Source organism: Candoia aspera, chromosome 3 (genome assembly GCF_035149785.1).
Source record: "Candoia aspera isolate rCanAsp1 chromosome 3, rCanAsp1.hap2, whole genome shotgun sequence".
Lineage (NCBI taxonomy): Eukaryota > Metazoa > Chordata > Lepidosauria > Squamata > Boidae > Candoia > Candoia aspera.
The window spans coordinates 104882444-104899124 of record NC_086155.1 but is presented as its reverse complement, the minus strand read 5'-3'; positions in this window follow the sequence as shown (position 1 = coordinate 104899124).

The following is a 16681-nucleotide window of genomic DNA, read 5'->3' as shown; positions in this document are numbered from 1 at the left end:
TCAGCTGTAGTGAGCCCAAGCAGTAAGGTCGGCCTCCAGAATTCAACTCACAAAGGGGTTGCTTTCGTTGGGCAAGTTTTATAGCCCTTCAACCTCTCTCTTCCCTCCCACCCCCAGAGTTGCTTAGGTTAGGCATCAGGAAGGGAAGGTTACATGTTAGTGAGGATTAAGTATCTAGCAGGTATTGGGCACCTGGTAAGGCAAAAAAGGGAAATAATTATCTAATTGGGCTCAGAGCAAGAGTGGGAAGTTTGTTACCTCACAACTTGCAAGAATAAATAGGAAGAGCTAGCTTTCTAAGCAGCCTCTCTTCGCCATGTTAATTTTAAAAATGCAGGTCAATCACAGGACATGTATGGATAGAAAAAATAGTTGCAAAGAATGAAGCCAATAAGAGCAAAACATGGTTAACATTAAAAGAGGCAGAAAACATGCAGAGCAATTTTGATGGAAGTAAAAAATAGTTTTGAAAGAGGGCTAAATGGGCACCTCCAGCAGCATGAGTGGAATTACGAATAAAACTGATGAAATTATTGGGGAGGAAATTGAAGAAACTGGATGCTGGAAGGCGCATTTCAGAGATCCACAGGGAACCAATAGTGATAAGCCAAAGAGTAAAACTGAAAAGAATGCTACAAATGTGAGCAGCGAAGAAAAAGCATTAATGAAAAGGAAGTCATAAACATTGTGTTTATGTTGCAAAATAGTAAGATAGTAGCTAATAGAATAACTGGAAGAATATTATAAAACAAATATGGTTTGCTAATGGAGTGGCTGTGTGATTTGCTTAACATACGTAAAGATGGCATCTGTATCTGACAATTGGAAGAATGCTGCTGTTGTTCCCTATGAGAAAGATGGATACATGGAGTTTAGTTGGCTAAGTGTTCCTGGGAAGGTGTTGGGCAGAATTCTGGCTGAAAAGGTATGAGACATGAGAATGAGCAAAATTTGAGAGGGGCAGAGTGGCCTTATTTATTTATAAAGTTTATTTAGTTTTACCTGTCCAATCGTGTCCAATTCTCAGGGACTGCCTGGAAAGATCCCTGCAGTTTCCTTGGCAAGGTTTTTCAGAAGTGGTTTGCCCTTGCCTCCTTCCTAGGACTGAGATAAAGTGACTGGCCCAAGGTCACCCAGCTGGCTTTGTGCCTAAGGCGGGACTAGAACTAGTCTCCCAGTTTCTAGCCTACCATGACACCAAACTGGCTCTCTATAAACTTTAGGAAATATTTTAGAGGAGAACAGGCTTCAGCCCAACCCTGGCAAGACAGAACTGCTGTGAGTTTTAAGGTTCCCCAATTCCAGGGATTTTCCATCTTTAACTCTGTATGGGGGTGCACTTCCCCAGTCAGAGTTGGTGCACAATTTGGGGTCCTTCTAGACTATCAGCTCCAGCTCAAAGAGCAGGTGGCAGCTGTGGCCATGGGGGCTTTTGCACAGGTTTGGCTTGTGCACCCATTGCACGCATTTCTGGACTGGAAGGCCTTGCTCATGGTGACTCATACCTTAGTCACCTCCCATTTGGATTACTGTAACGCGCTTCAGATAGAGTTGTCCTTGAAGACCACTTGGAAGTTGCAGCTGGTCAGATTTTGGTGTTTCTCATTACAGCCATGTAACGCCAATGCTCCACAAACTGCACTGGCTCCCAGTAGGCTTCTGGGTGATGGAGTTTTTAAAGGTTAATAAAAGCAGCTAACAACAATCTTGCAAAGTAGAAACATGAACCAAAAAGAAACTTGCACTTTAAGCTTAATTACTTTCAGAAAAGAATTCAGTCTTCACACAGTAGCTAGATGAAGAGGAAAAAAAAGGTAGTTTACATTTATTCAGTAGATCTAGATACAAGTAGCTTCACAGTAGAAAGCACCTATTCATCACTGGTTCTTTGTATACATTCTTATGGAAATAGAAATGTCTGCATGCAAGCGAGATGAAAGGACAAGAGCTGCATTCTGCAGCACCTCCTGCTTGCAGGTGTGCCAAAAGGTAAAAATGGAGATTGTTAATCCCCAAACCCAAGAAGGGGGAGGAAGTGGAAATCAGGTGACCCATGTGACATCCCACAAGCACAATAGAGATGCGGTTACTAGAAAGACCCCCTTACGCTTATGAGACAATGCTGAGTTGACTCCTGATAATTCCAGCACTGGGTACAGTTCAAGATGCTGGTCATCGCCTAAGTCTTCTATGGCCTAGGGCCAAGTTACTTGTGAGACTGCCTTTTTCCTATTGTTTCTGCCTGCCCCACCAGATCTAGCAGAGATGGTATGCTCTGGGTCCCTTCTATTAAACAATGCAACTGTCATGAGTGCCGTTGAGCTAAAGTCATCAGCGCAATGGCACTCATGACAATGACAAGGAAATAAGTGAAGGGGCACAAGTTAAGTAGCCATCAACCCACAACGACTAACGGCTAACAAACAATAGCTAAACGAATCACGGAGCCACCCAAGCCATCAGCGGCAATACAACGGGGATCGCCCAGCTGAAAGCAATCAGCAGAAGAATGGAAACCTGAGGATGGGCGATCCCGGAAACCCTCAACCAATGGCAGGGCAACGCATGGGACAAAGGGGGGTGACGTGACCGTGAGCGAGGGGGCGCTGACCGGCGCGGGGTATTTAAACCCCGCACCGGCGCGCTCCTGTCACTCTCAGCTTTTTTCTACCAACGTTGTACCTAACCTGAAATAAACCAGAACCTGCTTTGCAAACCAGCGTCTGAACGTTATTCAGAGGTAGGCAGCGCATGACATAAAGCTGAGAGTCATAAACTCAGCCTCGCCGAGCCCCACCGGACGACAACGAGCCGCGGGAGGAGTAGACGGCGAGAAGACCAGCAAGATGAGGCCGGAACGGCGCGGGCAAGGAGGGCGAGCCGCGCGGCAAGAGACAGAGGAGGACCGACCGAGGCCAGAGGCACCGCGGACTCCCGGAGCCATGGACGCCCACCCCACCCGACCCGAGCCTCAGCTCCAACCCCAAGGGGAGATGGCGACGGAGGCAACCCGACCGCGGGAGGGAGCAGCACGACTTCCGAAACCAGCGGAGGACCCCGCGCCCCACATCGCACCCCAGCAACGGGCGTGGAGCGACAGCCCCACGGTGCTCAACACGGAGGAGGACGACGGAGACACCCATCAGACGGAGGAGGAAGCGGACCCGCGGCGGAGGGACGATGAACCCCACCGGCAACCCACCCCCGAGGACGCGCCAACGGAACCGGCCCCAGCGGCGGCGCGGGCTGTGGACGAGGAGGCACGAGCTGAACTCGCGGCCATGCGGGCTCAGCTGACGGAACTCCGGACCATGCTCCAGGCGCTTATGCCCCCCACGCCACCCAACGACGTCCCCGCACAAGCCCACACCCCGAGCGAAGCACCGAACCCACACGGGCCAGCGGAGAGCCAGCAGACGGCACAGGCGGCCGACACCACACCCCGGGAAGCGAGAGGCGGGGCCGCACAAAACGCCCGGGCCCCAAAGGACTTCCCCATCTTCTTCGATGGGACCCCCTCAAAACTCTCGTTTTTCATTACCAACGCTAGGGAGTTCATGGGGAGGCACGGACACTCCTATGACTCCGAGGCCGACAAGATCGCCGCCGTGGCGATCAAACTCCAAGACAGGGCGGCGGACTGGTACGTCCAACTGTACGAGTCCAGCTCCCCCGCCCTCGCCACCTTCCCTGCTTTCATCAAAGAGATGAAAAACTACTTCGAAGACCCCCTAGCTAAAGTACGGGCGAAAAGCGCACTCCAGAGACTTAAACAGGGCACACGCACGGTCCCTGACTACGCCCTGGAGTTCAAAGCCCTCGCGGGAAAGGTCTGCGACTGGTCTGAGACCACCCTGCTGGAAATCTTCAAAAGGGGGCTCAACCGCGACGTTCTCCAATGGGCCCTCTACCGCGACGACCCAGAAACGTTACACGGGTGGATCCACCTCGCGGGGAGAGCCGAACACGCGCACCGCACCTTCCTTATGACAACCACGGAAGACACAAACTATGTCGGGAAAAAGGTACCCGCACCACACGGGGGGATGGCCGGCCCCATATACCCAAAAAAGAGGTTCAACCGGGAGCCCTGCGGGAGGTGTGGCAAATTAGGGCACAAGACGGCGGATTGCTTCGCCAACCGACCGCCGACCAGCGCGCCCAAGCCCGCCCCGAAAATTAGCCCCAAACCACCCAACCCGGGGCCGCCCCCTCACCGCCGAATGACCGTGGCCACAGCGACACCGGAAGAGGGCTGGGACGCGTACTGGGGGGAAGAGGACAATACCGACCCCGGCCAGCCGGCGGGAAATGCTCCCCGCCTGCTCTGAGACGCGTGGCGAGGCAGGCGGTGGGACAGCAACGCGGACCACCTCAACGAAACGACAAAAGCTCCGTAATATTGGCAGCAATCCAACTCTCTGCCGGCAACGGAGCCACCACGGCCGCGGCACTAGTGGACTCGGGGTGCTCAAAAAACCTCATCCACCCCGACCTAGTCGCTAAACTCGACCTCCGCTGCTTCCCCCTCCCCACGCCGCTGGCATTCCACCAGCTGGACGGCTCTACAGCGGGAGGGAAACCAGCCACGCTACAAACCGAGCCGGTCACCCTGCAAATGGGCACTCACACCGAGCGCACATCGTTCGTAGTCACGCCCATCGGACGGCCCATTGCAGTCCTGGGGATGCCATGGCTCGCGAAAAACAACCCGCGGATCAACTGGGCGACCCGCACCTTCACATTCGGCGACGGCGAGTATCGAGCACCAGCACCAGCTGGCAAAAGCAACCCCACGGTAGGACGAGCGGAGGCGACCACACAAGACAACGCCGCTACCACAGCAGACCTACCAGAACAATACGCCGACTTCTCCGAGGTCTTCGGAGAGGCAGAGGCAGACCAACTACCCCCCCACCGCAAGACGGATTGCCGGATCGACCTACTGCCCGACGTCCCCCTACCTAGACCAAAGATCTATTCGATGACCCCGAAGGAGATGGCAACCCTCCGGGAGTTCATCGATAAAAACCTAGACAGGGGATTCATAGAGCCAGCATGCTCACCGGTCGGAGCCCCCGTCTTATTCCGGGAGAAGAAAGACGGGACCCTACGGCTCTGCACCGACTACCGGGGCCTAAACGCGGCTTCCCTGTCCAACAAATACCCCTTACCCCTGGTAAAGGACATGCTCGCCCACCTCTCCACGGGCAAAGTCTTTTCCAAATTGGACCTTCGCAAGGCGTACTATCGCATCCGAATCAGGGAGGGGGACGAATGGAAGACGGCGTTTAACTGCCCCCTAGGCGCCTTCCAGTACAAGGTACTGCCCTTCGGACTCGCGGGGGCCCCTGGGGTGTTCATGCAGCTCATCAATGAGGTACTGCATGAACATCTGTTTAAAGGGGTCCTGGTCTACATCGACGACGTCCTCATTTACACAAAAACACACGAGGAGCACGTAACCTTAGTCAGGCAAGTCCTCGACAAGCTCAGAAGGGCGCAGCTCTATGCAAAGCCTACAAAGTGCGAGTTTCACAAAGAGCGCCTAGACTATTTGGGGTATCGAATCTCCGGGGACGGCATCGAAATGGACCCCGCAAAAGTCGAAGCGGTGCTAAACTGGGAGCGGCCCCGCAACAGACGGCAACTACAGAGCTTCCTGGGATTCGCGAATTTCTACAGGTCCTTCGCCCGGGGGTTCGCTGAGATAGCCCTCCCCTTAACGGACCTCCTCAAAACCAAAGGGGTGGGGGACACCCGACGCGCCAAGAACCCAGGCACAGTGCTGAATTGGACTCCCGCGTGCCAGACCGCATTCGACAAGCTGAAAGCGCTGTTCACGACGGAGCCAATCCTCGCACACCCGGACCCAGAACGGCCGTTCGTGGTCCAAGCCGACGCCTCAGACTTCTCCCTGGGAGCCATCCTGCTACAAAAAGACTCCACGGGGCTCCTGAAACCATGCGCCTACCTGTCAAGGAAGTTCTCCGAGACAGAGAGGCGATGGCACGTCTGGGAGAAAGAAGCCTTCGCGGTGAAATCGGCACTAGAGACATGGCGTCACCTACTCGAGGGAGCCACCCAACCATTCGAGGTCTGGACGGACCACCGGAACCTCGAGGCCCTACGAACGCCTAGACGCCTTAGCCCAAAACAGGTCCGATGGGCCCAATTCTTCAGCCGCTTTGATTTCCAGCTGAAGTTCATGCCGGGCAAGAAGAACTTCCTGGCCGACGCCCTCTCCCGGCTGCCCCAAGACGAAGAGCCCGCCCCAGACACCATTGGGACGGTCCTATCCGCCTCGCAACTGGGAATGGCCGTGACCACCCGAAGCGGCGCACGGAGGCAGCTCGACGCTACGGCGCAGCCGACGGCGGGACAACCGGCGACGGAAAGAAGCCAACCGCAACTACCAGGGGGAATGCGCACGGACCTCGCCGCCGCCCTCAAAACCGACCCCTGGTTCCTGGCAAACCCCGACAAGGTAACGATGGCGCAAGACCTGGCATGGGGGGAAGGCAGAATCTACGTCCCGGACTCGCAACGCCAGGCGATCTTGCATAGGTCACACGACGCCAAGCAAGCGGGACACTTTGGGTTCCTCAAGACCCTACACCTAACACGGCGCCAATTCTGGTGGCCCGCGCTCAGGCGAGACGTAAAAACCTACGTGGCGTCCTGCCCAACGTGCGCTAGGGCCAAACGGGCACCAGGCAAACCCGCGGGGCTATTGCAACAGGTGGCAGAACCCTCCCGCCCATGGGAGGAAATCTCTATGGATTTTATAGTGGACCTCCCACCCAGCCAGAAGAAAACGGCCATTTGGGTGGTGAAGGACTACTTCTCAAAGCAGGCCCACTTCATCCCCTGCACGTCGGTCCCATCCTCACAACAACTAGCCAAACTCTTCCTCATCCACGTGTACAGGCTACACGGATGTCCCGCACGTGTGGTGACCGACAGGGGCACACAGTTCACCTCCAAATTCTGGCGGGCCTTCCTGAAGCTGACGGGGACCCAACAGGCCCTATCTACGGCTTGGCATCCGCAGACGGACGGAGCCACTGAGGTTCTTAATGCCACCTTAGAGCAATTTATACGATCATATACGAACTACCACCAAGACGACTGGGCTGAACTGCTCCCGTTCGCCGAAGTCGCATACAACAACGCCGTCCACACGAGCACGGGGAAAACCCCGTTCGAAGTAGTCTCGGGGCGCGACTTCGTCCCCATACCGGAGCTACCTCAACCCCCGGAACCCCAGGTGGACGCCAGCGACTGGGGACGGAAGATCGCGGAAGCATGGCCAGTAATCACGGCGGCGCTGAAGGAGGCACAGGCTGCTTACAAAGAGCAGGCCGACAAGCACCGGCGCCAACAACCGCCGTTCCAGGCGGGGGATATGGCCTATCTCTCCACCAAGTTCCTAAAGTCAACCCAACCCTCGAAAAAACTGGGGCCTAAGTACATCGGGCCGTTCCGAGTCACGCAAATAGTGAACCCGGTAGCAATACGCCTGGACCTGCCACACAACCTCCGGAGACTCCACCCGGTGTTCCATACCAGCCTCCTAAAACCGGCAACCACCTCCCCATGGCACCCAAGCACGCCACAGCCCGCACCGCTAATGATCGACGGGCAACACCACTTCGAGATCAGGGACATCCTCGACTCCCGCAAGCAACGAGGAACTCTACACTATCTGGTCAGGTGGAAACACTTCCCCCACCCGGAATGGGTGGCGGCGCACAACGTTAACGCGCCTGACCTGACCAGAGCATTTCACCGGGCATACCCCGACAAACCGCAATCAAGGTCAGCAAAACCAACCCCCCCCCGCAGGCCCCCCCCGCCTCCCGTGCCCCAAGGGAAAGGGCCCCCCCCAAGCCCGCGACTTGGGTGGACCTTCCCCCCCCCGGGACTCACTCCCCCCGCCCCGGGCCCACGGGGTGGTGACAAACGATCGCCAGCACCCTCCCCCCGCCCCCCGGCCGCGGGGGAGTGGCAAGCAAGTCAACAGGGCAACCTGGGGGCAACGCCCAGGAGACACAACAAAGGCGACGCACTCTAAATAAGAAAAGAAGGGCCCTACCTGGAGCTGAGCAGCACCCGACCAGCCACGCCTCTCGCCTCGCCGAACTGAGCCAAACAAACAGGGTGTGGTTGGAGCATGCGCACGCCAGGTCAGAACCCGAGCATGCGCACCATGGACACACCCTGGGAAGGCACGTGGTAGAGGGAGGAGCAAAGGGAGGGGCGACAACTACTCCGGCGGGAACTTTGAAAAAAAAAAAAAAAAAATGCGGCGTTTTGACAGCTCCACGGGGAAAACCAAGAAAACCGGGGGAGAACACTATTCGAAAAGGGGGCAGTATGTCATGAGTGCCGTTGAGCTAAAGTCATCAGCGCAATGGCACTCATGACAATGACAAGGAAATAAGTGAAGGGGCACAAGTTAAGTAGCCATCAACCCACAACGACTAACGGCTAACAAACAATAGCTAAACGAATCACGGAGCCACCCAAGCCATCAGCGGCAATACAACGGGGATCGCCCAGCTGAAAGCAATCAGCAGAAGAATGGAAACCTGAGGATGGGCGATCCCGGAAACCCTCAACCAATGGCAGGGCAACGCATGGGACAAAGGGGGGTGACGTGACCGTGAGCGAGGGGGCGCTGACCGGCGCGGGGTATTTAAACCCCGCACCGGCGCGCTCCTGTCACTCTCAGCTTTTTTCTACCAACGTTGTACCTAACCTGAAATAAACCAGAACCTGCTTTGCAAACCAGCGTCTGAACGTTATTCAGAGGTAGGCAGCGCATGACAGCAACTTGTTGGACCCCAGAGTCATTCCTTCTGAGTGGCAGCAGAACAGTAGCCCCCCAGAGATTCAGATGGCCCCAACCCTGTTAGCTTTTGCTAAGAACTGAAGACCTGCCAAGTCCCCCAGGTTAGTTTAAAGAACAAACTTTTAATGTACAGAGTTATATATGGACATGGTGGAAGCAAGGATGGCCTGTCAAGAGAGAAAAGTATAGAATGATATTGTAAAAGTGTTGGTAAAACTGTATTTCCTTTTCTCATTTCATGTCTTTATTTAGCTCACTCTTTCTCATTTTCCGTGTTTCACATAACATTGGTTACCCTGAAAAGGAGTTGTGTAATGGATATTTCATGCTGTAAAAGTCTACGGTCTATCTATGTGGTCCATAAGAGTTGATGCCAACTTGATGGCACATAATCATCACTCAAAAAAAAAAAAGTATACATAACATGTTTGATCACACAGCATTAAAATCAAGGAGGCAACATACAAGGAACAAAGCAAGGTGAGCAGTGATAGATAGCAAATGATTGGACATGAGAAAAAAAAGATTCAGGATAGACATTGTGGCAAATCAGAAGTTCACAAAAGACCTCATATCTCAAACCTTGCATACCATTAATACTTCATTCAGGGTATTCAGTGTATATTAAATCTGTATCATGATGCCAGTGCAGCCAAGGCCTTGCTTCTTTAATCAGCCACAACAACTTCTAAGGAAACATTACCTTCGACTACAAGAACTGATAAGGACCAAAATGATTCAACACTGCTTAGCACCATCACCCTGCAGTAATAGATTAATATTATTCTGTCCCAAGGTGCATTTTTTAATCTTTATTTTTATACACAATATTTTTCATTGACCATATTCCTAGTGCAAGTTCTGAGATGATTGCCCCACAAAACTTAAGTCACTGGGGCTTAAGAGCACTCTGGATTGGAAGTCTAGGTTAGTTATCAGGTTTTCCCTTTTCACTGAAGGATAAAAAGAGAAAGAATGAGCAACCTAGAGGTAACTATTACTTTTCAAAATCGCCTTCAATAAACTCTACAGTTTGCCTGCAGCTAATCATTGCAGTTCTGGAGCTCAGCATTTTAAAATCACATACAGATGGAGGCTGGAACTAATTCTGGAGACTTTTTGGGTTGAATTTAGTGTGAGCCTAATTCAGAAGCATGATGATCTTTTGAACTTAATCCCAGAATTCTCCTCTGGCTTAGAAGAGATCAATAGTGCCAGCTGATTTTTTTTTTTAATGTCTAAAGCTCTTCAGCTGTCATGCCTTGTTTTTTTATGAAAATAACTTTGCTTTAACAGTATTAATGTCACTTGTGAATTTTAATCCTCCGGTTTTAATTAAAAAGGACACATGATGTATGAAGGCATCAAAGAAATCAACACAGATTTTCATGCTATTGCTACTCTCTTAAGTGCATTAAGCCAGTTGGGATCAGGTCCAGTCAGGCCATATTAGATCAAGGTGATGATCTGGGGTCCCCCATTTACTATTACAGCAAGGAGCTTCAGTCTTATATGGGCTGATGAGATTTATCTACAGTTATCCTGTAGTTGGTCCAGAGGAACAAATAAGATGGTGCTTTTGGAAGAGGTGAGAGAGAGGTTTATAGTAAATAAAAATAGTGGTGCTGATTAATGCAACAAGGGTAGCAAATGTTCAGTCCCCAAATCCTATGTGGCCTCTGACACCCCACCCCCTTTTTTTGGTAGGGGCAGGGCCGCAACTAGGGGGGACAATCGGGGCATGTGCCCCGGGTGCCACGCTGGTGGGGTGCCAAAACGAGCTCTGGGGGGCACCAAAATGGGCGCGGAATCCATGTTTGCCCTGGGTGACACAGACCCTAGTTGCGGCCCTGGGTGGGGGCACTCTCAAAGCTTGCTGCAACTATAATTACACAGCCAAATTTCATTTTCTCACTATTTTGAAGATATAAAACATATATACAAAAACTATACGATAAACCTAAAATAGGCTTAACAGATTTTTAAAGTTGCCCATATAACAGGTTTATCCTAAGCTTTCTTGAAGCAATTAATGTGACCTTTAGCTACCAAAAGGCTGCCCACCCCCAGTATAAAGAATCTCCTGCATTGATTTTATCTTCCTAACAACCTGTCCACTCTTGTGTGATGGATGGAGACAATCTTTGAAGTCTGCATGATATGGAGTATTAATATACTTGCCTCATCCAGTAGGATGGCTTGTATTTCACAGTTACCCTAGCAGCCAAAACTGGCCTTGATTTCCCTGCTGGCCATAGAGGAGAAGTCTGTTCTTCTTATGTAGCAAGCACAGATATATAAATACTACTACTCCCCTTAGCAGGTTAGTAACTTTTGTGGTCTTATGTATATAGTTCCCATAAGACCAAAGTGTGTGGAGCCTCCCCAAAGCTAGAACCAGTTCCAAGCCCCTGTTCCCTTGTTGGGCCCAACTTCATATCCACTAAAGGCTACAATCCAGCATGAAATCACTCTTTATCCTCTTGTTCCAAGCCAAGAAAAAAAAAACTGCATGATTTGTTTTGTCTTGCGGTTGAGTTTCTGCTTGGAATAGTCCAGAAAATGGTTTAACAATGTGCTCAACTGATTCCAGTATTTTTCTCAGTGCTATTTCAAGGCAGGGGAGCAATGCCCTCACTGGGGAGTCCCTGATCCAGGGCTAGCTTCCAAGAACATTAAATTCCAGCTGCCTTTTCCCCTCAAAGCCTGCTTAGTTTACTATCCTTCCCCCAATCCCCATGCCAAAACACAGCCTTTCCTTCCCTGGGTCTTTAAAATTAGGAGATTCTCCAGCCAAAAGATTCGTCATGATTCCAGACTTCCCTGCTGCTTGATTTATATACCACGAGTGCAGAGGGAAAGATTCCAGTGTCTTCTGCTGAATCTTAACAGACTTACCTAGACATGCAGCCACCCCTGCTAGGGTGGCAGATCCAGTTTTTTCCAGGCACAGCAGCCCCTGCAGCTAAATGGATTGCGTTCAAGCAGCACCATCAGCAGGCAGATCAGTTCCATCTGAGAACCTCACGTTCGTTCCTTGACAGTGTTGCGCACCTCACATTTGCTCAGTCAGGGAAAGGTTTTAGGAGCAATATCAGCAATACTTAGTTCTGGTGGGAGAGAAAAACTTTTGTTGCTAGAAGTCTTTGTTATGTTTCCTTTTTATAAATATACATGCAAAGTATCAGCAAAGGCAAAAGGACACTCTGACAAAGCAAACTGTTCTCCAAATGTAACTTGGCCATCCTTCCATTTGCACCCCTAGTTCTAGTGAACTACAACTAGGAACTTTTACACGGCTTGTGTAAGGTTTCTTTACCACCTTGCTGCCGTCTAGTGGTCAACTGGATTCTTGCAGCCCAGATGTGATAAACTTCAGCTTGTCTTCTCTCTCTCAGGCACATCCAAACAGCCGGTTTAATCTGCTTTTCTTCCACTCCATTAGATAATATAAAAATATGATGACCTAATCTTGTCCTGACTCCCAGGAAACACTCTGAGACAGGGAACTGTTCTCTAATGTTTTATTGCTAATACATAACAGTAATCCTAACAAACTGAACAAGCGTGGGAAAAACCCAGCCATATAAACCCCGCAGGTTAAGGCGGTCCCAATCTGTGCCTCTTGGAATGGCTCACCAATTCCTCAGTGCTACGCATGCGCTTAACAGTCTGGAAAGGAGCCCCCTGCTCACCATCCTTACTCATGACAAATCTGCTCTGTTTCTACAATACTCTGGCTTGGTAATGAGGCCAGAAATGGTACTATCCAACAGTTACAGTCCAATGATTGTTCAATTTCTCTGCTGGTAGGAAAAACATCCACCAATCACTCCATCTAAGGTGGGTTGGGGGAGGAGGCAAACTTTGACTGATGATGAGGCTGGTGGTTTACCCAATCTAGCTAACCTGGTGGTGCTTTAGGGATAACAGGTAGATGATAGACCAAGTCTGCCCTGAAGCAGCCTGTCAGAGAGGTCCTGGCTTACCTGATACCACCCAAAGTACCAGTACTAGTAGAGGAGGCGGCAGACCAGGACCCTCAGATAGCTTGATTTAAAGGGGCCCTGGTTTACTCTTTTCACCAGCCGTATTGCTGCTACTGTTCCTCCCCTGGTGTCATGTCATCCAGCAGTACAAATCAAATGGCCAAGGAGGGAAGTTGGCAGCGACCAGAAGTTGTACCAAGCAACCTCATGAGTATGCCTTCTATAAATGGACACTTTACAAGTGATTGTGCCAACGATGATAGCTGCTTTGTGAATGTACAAGCCTCTAAAAGCAGCCATTTTGTAAGAGTGTCCAAAACATATTCTCAACAATTCCCAATATGTGAAGAAAGATTGAAGGTCCTTCAAATGAATAACATGGGTAGAATGGCCTTCCTTTTGGAAGGTATTGGTACAGGGATGACCACATCTGTAATAAGGCTCTGGATTTGGAACTTACCCACCAGAGGCTAAGCAGCCCCAAACATTTGGAAATACTCCTTTCTCCTTCTCTTTGTCTCTCTCTTTGTACTTAGGAGTGTCACGCAGGGCTGTCCCTGCCACTGGGCAGAATGAAGTGGGTACTGCGGGCAGTGGAATTTGAGTAAATTAGAAAGGAGACATTTTTGTGGCCCAGAGAGGAGGAAGAGACCTGTTAGTTTTTGTTTCACAAAAAGTCCACATATCTTAAAATTGCTGAGATTGAGAAACACTGGTATATACCATAACAGCCAAAATGGATGGCTTTGGAAAGTGGACCTTGTCTTGGGAGGTGATATCATCAGTTTGCTGCAGTTTAGACAACAAAAGGCCTTGGGCAATCTTAGCAGAGATGGCGGGGCTTCCAATGTAATACTGATCCTTGATCTGCTCATCTTCTTAAGAACTGAAAGGCTTCCTCCATATCCCTGACAGAATTTCAAGGCTGCGGGCCAGATGTCAAAGTTTAAGATGGCACACCTATGCTTCCATTACACCGCCAACCAACTGTACCCTCTTAGTTTCCTCACTGACAGATCAGTGATGAATCAGGCTGGCAGATAAACAAGACAGAGTTGACAGCCCAGTGATAAAATTGTTTGCCTGTGCATAATGAGGATTCAAAGCTAATTCCTAGAGGTTAGATCATAATTAGAATAAAACAATACAAGAACTGTCTTGCTGGCTTTTCCGCTTCCTTGTCTCTTTTCATCTTTGCTCCCTGAGTACAGTACTCTGTTCTCCTTTATACTCCAGCGATGGCTTAGGTAAATAGGAAATTAGTAGCAGGCTGAGTCTGGCTTCATTTCATTCCTGTAATTATGTGATTTAGCAGAACTATTTTTGCTGTTACCAAACAGTGACCTTTCCCTCCCGGTCAGCATTGTCTGACAACGGCCCAGTTCATGCGCCTGTTGCTTGACCAGCCTGGTTCAGCTTCTCTAAACAATCAGAAAGCGCCATTCATGGTTCATTTAGCATTATGCATAACTACATCAGCCTGGCTTGTAGTTCCCAACTCCCTCAAACCTTGACTTCAGATTATGGCTAAGTATTCCACAGACAGTGTAGGAATGTTTAAGAAATGCACTATAGGACTATGGATACTGTACATACTTAAACTGTTTCATGCAGCTAATTAATTTTTTTATAAGAATTTTATTGAGTTTAAAGCAAAGATAAAAACTACAAAAAAAAAAACCTACAAAAAAACCTAAAAGAGTGAGAAATACAAAAAAAAGAATTTTAAAGATTACATAAAGAAGTGACTTCCAACGTTCAACAAGAATATACAGCACTTTCCATAATCAATCCCTTACTCTGTATCAAACCAAGATAACATTATTTCTATAAATCATTCCATTTGTCCCTGGGGGAGCTGGGGGTGTTGACGACCGACAGGAAGCTCTGGCATGGGCTGGTCCATGAAGTCACAAAGAGTCGGAAGCGACTAAACGAATAAACAACAACAAAGTACACATGGAAATCACTAAGTACAATTGCTCCGTCCCCTTATATGATATGTGTGTTTGTGTGTGTGTGTGTGTACCAGCTTCCCTCCCCACAAAACATTTATTTAATTATTCCCTTCCTAACTCTATTCTATATACTTCTTCCCACTATAATAACAGTCAAATTATAAAAACATATAAATTGTCTACTTTTATAATTAATAAAAAATCTTAACCTTATGAAACCTAAAACCAAACACTTATTATTATACCTTACAGATACCTTATAAATCTTAAAAATCAAACTAACCTTAAAAAGAAACCAGTAAATCTTAATCCAAATCATTAAAAAGAAATGAATTCATAAAAACCTCATTGTCAATCCAATTAAATATTCTTAAAAAATGTTTACCCCACTTCGAAATATACCAAGACATTTACATATCTCCATTTTACATCAAGGCATTTTTCATACAGAAATCAAGCAACCCAACTGCCCTCTTTAAAAACTGAGTTCTCAGCAGAAAACCTCCCACAGAACAAAACTGTTGAGGTTTTCCTACTAACAGATTAAGCTGCTGTTGTACCTAGTCATTTTGGCCGGGTGAAAAGGTTGCAATTGATTGTCTCCTCTCACGTGCTTCATGCAAATCACCTAGGGGAGGAAACCTGCCCGGACTTGTTTCTCACTTCCTTTTTTTTTTCTCTGCCGGCAATGTAGCCAAGCAAGGCTTGCTCCAAACGGGGAGCTATGTCCTTTAAATATGTTTTGTCTTTTGTTTTGCTTTTTGTAAATAAATTATTTTTATAGAAATGCCTGGTGTGTGACTTTTTTGACCTCTCCTGGGCTAAAGGCTTTCCCAGCATCTGCCAACAGGTTATGGGCCCAATAAGCCCAGTAAAACCCAGAGAGAAAAGAGAGATCAACTCCACACCTCATGCACAATTTAAAGGCAGGTAGCAAAGACCTGTGAAGATTTTCTTTGGAGCCACCTGGAGATTTTCCAGCAACTGCCGGTCTACAGGACAAAGAAGCCAGCTGAGGTGACTTGCAAAAGAAGGAAGAAGCCATGGCTACCTCCCAGCCCTCAGCGATGCCTCTGGAGCGCCTATCAGAGACCAACTATTTGAATTGGGCCCTGAAGATGGAGATGTATCTTCGCAGAGAGAATCTTTGGCTGCAAATTGGTGAGCAAAGCCCCCAAAATCCCAGTGCTGAATGGCTGAGACAGGATGAGCGGGCTAGAGCCACCATTATCTTGGGAGTTGAGGACAATCAGCTAGTCCACGTGCAAGGCATGCAGTCTGCAAAGCAACTTTGGGACGCTTTGAGAGACTTATATGTAAAGGCAACAGCAGGGATTAAAGTTATTCTGATGAAAAAGCTGTACAGAGCCTACCTTGCAGAAGGAGATAGCCTTCCTGAGCACCTGCATTATATTCAGCAGCTGTTTGTTGAGTTGCAGGAGAGAGGAATGGAATTTACACCTCTCACAAAATCATATATCCTCCTGTCCTCACTAAGTGAAACGTGGGACACGCTGATTTGTACCCTGGAGGCTATGCCTGAAGCAGACCTCACCCCATCGTATGTTACACAGCGCTTACTCGCTGAATGGGAGAAGAGAGAGGAAAGATCCCCCCCCCATCTCTTCTGGAAAGCTGCAAGACCAGAAAATGAGGGAAAAGAAGGGAAAGGAACCTGAGGCCACAGCGCTAGCCAGCCAGTGATGCTTCACTTGTGGTTCAGCTGGACGTTTGCAAAGAGACTGTGCCGTGAGACCCAAGAGTAGAAAGACAGAGCAGAAGAACACAAGGGCAACACAGAAGAAGGCTCTTCAGACAACCCAGATTGCACAGGTTGCTGAGAAGGGTAATTCTGATGTATGGGTGTTAGATTCTGG